The sequence below is a fragment of the Magallana gigas genome, chromosome 5 (genome assembly GCF_963853765.1).
Source record: "Magallana gigas chromosome 5, xbMagGiga1.1, whole genome shotgun sequence".
Lineage (NCBI taxonomy): Eukaryota > Metazoa > Mollusca > Bivalvia > Ostreida > Ostreidae > Magallana > Magallana gigas.
In genome coordinates this window covers 16,637,581-16,641,395 of record NC_088857.1, presented here as the reverse complement: position 1 = coordinate 16,641,395, position 3,815 = coordinate 16,637,581, and the positions used below count along the sequence as shown (strand labels likewise).

The following is a 3,815-nucleotide window of genomic DNA, read 5'->3' as shown; positions in this document are numbered from 1 at the left end:
CCTACTCTTTTGGACATCATATCCCAAGATCTAAGATGCATCAAGTGACCAATCTCATTATCATAGGCCTGAACGTATTTAAGATACTAGTAATCATTATGGGGAAATATATGGGCACTGCTCTATTTGGCAAAATGTAAAGGAATTGATTAATGCCTTTGTTGTTTTTAAAAAAGTGAATGCCAAGATTTGTAAAACAGGTGGAGCATTTCTCATCTGTATTACAAATAAATTGCAGCATTAAAGATTTCTTAAGAATTCTTTTTATCCTTTTGCCAAATCATATTTTCTTATGTCTCAAACTTATTGTCCTTCAAACAAAAGTGAGTTTAATTCAAAGACATATTTTAATTGTTAAGCATATAGTAGTATAGTATACAATATTCAATGTTAGAATTTCGGAACAAAACATTAGGTAACTTTCCCGTTAAAATTCATTTCATTCAAAATGTATCTCATAATACTTGTAAATAAAATATAGGGGGAATATAAACAAAAAATTTAATGAGAAATTTTTGTTTTTCATATCAAATGTATTGCTCAGTGAACGTGATTAGAATATCTTTACGAGTGCTGCATAACTGTTTCGCACTATTTTTAATTTGTTTTCCAAGTTTTACTTTTTTGGTGCAAGGAACATTAGGTTCTAATAAGGGGTCAATGTCTAGAGTATTTGGCGAATTAGACATTGTACGTGGATCGATTTCCGCCCGGGAAAAATAATATTTTACTCCACTTCATAAATACGTCACCGGATGCACTAAAATCATATCAGCACGAATCAAAAGATGATTAATTTGATGTTTGTGACATTTTTAGGTTTAATTTGTGTGTAATGTTTAAAATCTTAAATCCGAATCTTACAATGAATTTTAACAATTTTCTCTGTTTCAAATTGCTCTTTACTCGATGGTAGTGTAATGATGAAAATTGTTTTAACGTTTGTACTGACATATCAATATTAACAAAGATAGAAAAAAAGATAATTTTGATTAAAAATAATATTTAGATTTTTGGTTGGTCTTGACGGGAACTATAAAGCATAACGCTGCAGAACGGGTACCTGGTTCAGTTAAAATTGTTAAATGCAAGCTAGATTTATCATCGATTTTGCAAACACCTAGTATAACATACTCTACATAACCAAAGTGCTTCTCTTATCATATTTTGCAGTGAATTGATTATATTTTATTTTGATAATGCATGTGAAAAGAAAAACAATTTGACATTAATGAGACATATTTGTCATGCTATGTATGAGATAAGATGATTTTATTTTCAAGAAACCCATTTTAAAAGTGTTACTTGGTATATGTAATTTTAAAACACCTGTCAAATAGATTTACCATAAGCAAAACATTCATTGCAAGTATTTTAGTTTTCTTGAAGAGATATTTTTTGCTTGTCCTTCATTTTAGTAGGAAAACAAAGCCAATTTAATTTAAGGAGTAAACCATCTACAAACATATTATTTGTATTGATTTTCTCAGTATTACATGAAAGAATGTTCTGTATTAGAGTTTTAGTTTCAACCCCACCTGAGACAAGATGATGGCCTATGCACACAACTCGGCCTCATTTTACACGGAAATTTAGATTTATCTCCCATGGTTCCGATATCTCCAAATTTTGGATATTTTGTTGATCATTTCCTGATCTGAATTGGGGAAAATTCGAATTTTTACACTGTTTGGTTGCAATTTAAAATTTGACGCAAATAGACAGCAATATTCGGAGTGTATCGGCACATTCTGATTTTTCCTTTCTATAAAACGCTGGTTCAAAAGTGTAAAAAAAAAACAAAAAAAAACTAATAATAATTTTGTACTATTAACTTGCATTTTGTGTTTGGGATTTAATATTATAAAGCAAACACTGATTTATAATTACACCCATCGACATCATGTATTCAGAGGAGACCGTTCCTAAGCTTGTTGCAGACACCGATGAAGATCAAGAGTCAGTCAATGCCCCAGAGGACAACGAAAGCTCTGCTTTCTCGGAAAAGAATGTTCGATTAGGTAAGGGAAGATTATCTTTAGTACTTCAACGATAACTGATTTTATTTGCAGAAGAAACAGAATTTTGAGAAACTCTGACATGGATACATATATAGCCAGGTTTTTTTTTTATAAATGATTTTAATATTTGATATTAAATAAGTGAAAATCAGATGCAAATTCTCCTTTGATTACATTTGAATACATTTTTTAGTAAATACTTACCATACCGTTTATATTTGAATTAAATAACTAAAGTGAGGTAAGCTGTTAATCATACATAAATTACAGGTTTCATAAGAAAGGTATATGGTACCCTTCTTTGTCAATTCCTGGTGACAATTTTGGTAATGGTGATGTTTTTGTACATGTGAGTAGAGTTCAGTTATTAATTTCGTAAAAAGCATGAAATAAAGATAAATTTACTTGCTTTATGCACGAAAAAACGCCCATATGCATGTATAATCCATAAAACAATCAATGCGTCCATGATAATTTTGGGAACTAAAATTAATTACAGAAAATCATTGAAACGCTACTCAAGGCACAACGAATGGATATGGATAACAGCGTTGTAAGTCTTTGTAGAGCCAAGATTCACGATAGTTCTTTGCACCAGTTCAAAAATGTTTGATGAATTTTAAAAGATTTTTAAGATAGTTAAACAAGACAAGTTTGATCATTATAGACTAAAGCACAATCGTAATTGAAACTATTCAGACATATTTAATTTTCAAAAGTAGGATCTATGGAAATGTTTCAGATTAATCATCTAAGAAAGCGCTCGATCAATGATGATTTGACTGTACATAATATTTTCTCTATTCCAGAGTAGTATGGATTTTGACAGTTATTTTATTTGCTTTCTACGAAGATGCTCGTCAACATTTTCCACATAACATGATATTTCTTGGAATATTTGTAAGTTATTCGTTCACGACATTTCTTCAGAATCTTGATAAATAGTGTAAATCTTTATTAAACAAACAAATCTGTTTTATTTACGTATATGTAAATGACATTTAAATGTATTTAATAAGATATAACCATTGTAGCTGTATTCATGTATCAAGCTTATTTGTCCTATCTTAAGAAGTGTATGTATACTGGGTATTTAATCAACTATTTAAACAAACAACACAATAATAAGTGTATGTATTATCAGTTAAAATAAAACAAACAATAAAACATAATGATCAATTAACCTAAGACAATATTTACAAACAAGTTATGTATTACTTACCTATATATGTACACATACTAGTATATCTTTCATTTTATTGTAATTCTTCTAATCCATTTTTCATATAGACCCTCTGTTTGTCTGTATTGCTTGGAGCTGTTGCTAGGTAACTACATATGCATATTTACACTTTCAACTGTCTTTGTCTGTGATAACATCACGAATTATTTTGAACCCTAAAACCCAATAACTTCATAAAACATGAGTGACATGAAATGGGCGTGTCTTATAGCATAACCGCAAAACGGTATTGGCTGCGCCGCGTAGTAATACTTACATGTAGCATGTGCCGCATACAAAAAATAGTGGTTTTAAAATAATGTTGTTTTAAAGTGTAACAAGTGAAAAGCTGTCAATGTGACAGCAAACCGGGTTTTCTTTTATGTAAACTGTATCCATAATCCATGTCAACCCTTATACAGTGAAATGGAGTACCCTACATGTATATGCAACATTTTGCCAAAAAATGACTAAGTTCAAAAGCTAGTATTTTTTAAATAAATTATCGGAAATCAAAATCCTAGCAAAATGCACACCTCTGATATATGTACAATTGATCTGCAAAAGAACAA

At 30.0% G+C, this 3,815-nt stretch overlaps 1 long non-coding RNA gene across 1 annotated transcript; it reads left to right on the top strand.

The window, feature by feature from the left end:
* The first annotated feature begins 1,410 nt into the window (after positions 1-1,410).
* On the top strand, positions 1,411-2,970 carry LOC136275851 (uncharacterized). The gene is made up of 4 exons (XR_010714348.1): positions 1,411-2,021; positions 2,292-2,370; positions 2,521-2,574; positions 2,831-2,970. It is a non-coding gene; the product is annotated as an uncharacterized lncRNA (long non-coding RNA).
* Positions 2,971-3,815: the final 845 nt, after the last annotated feature.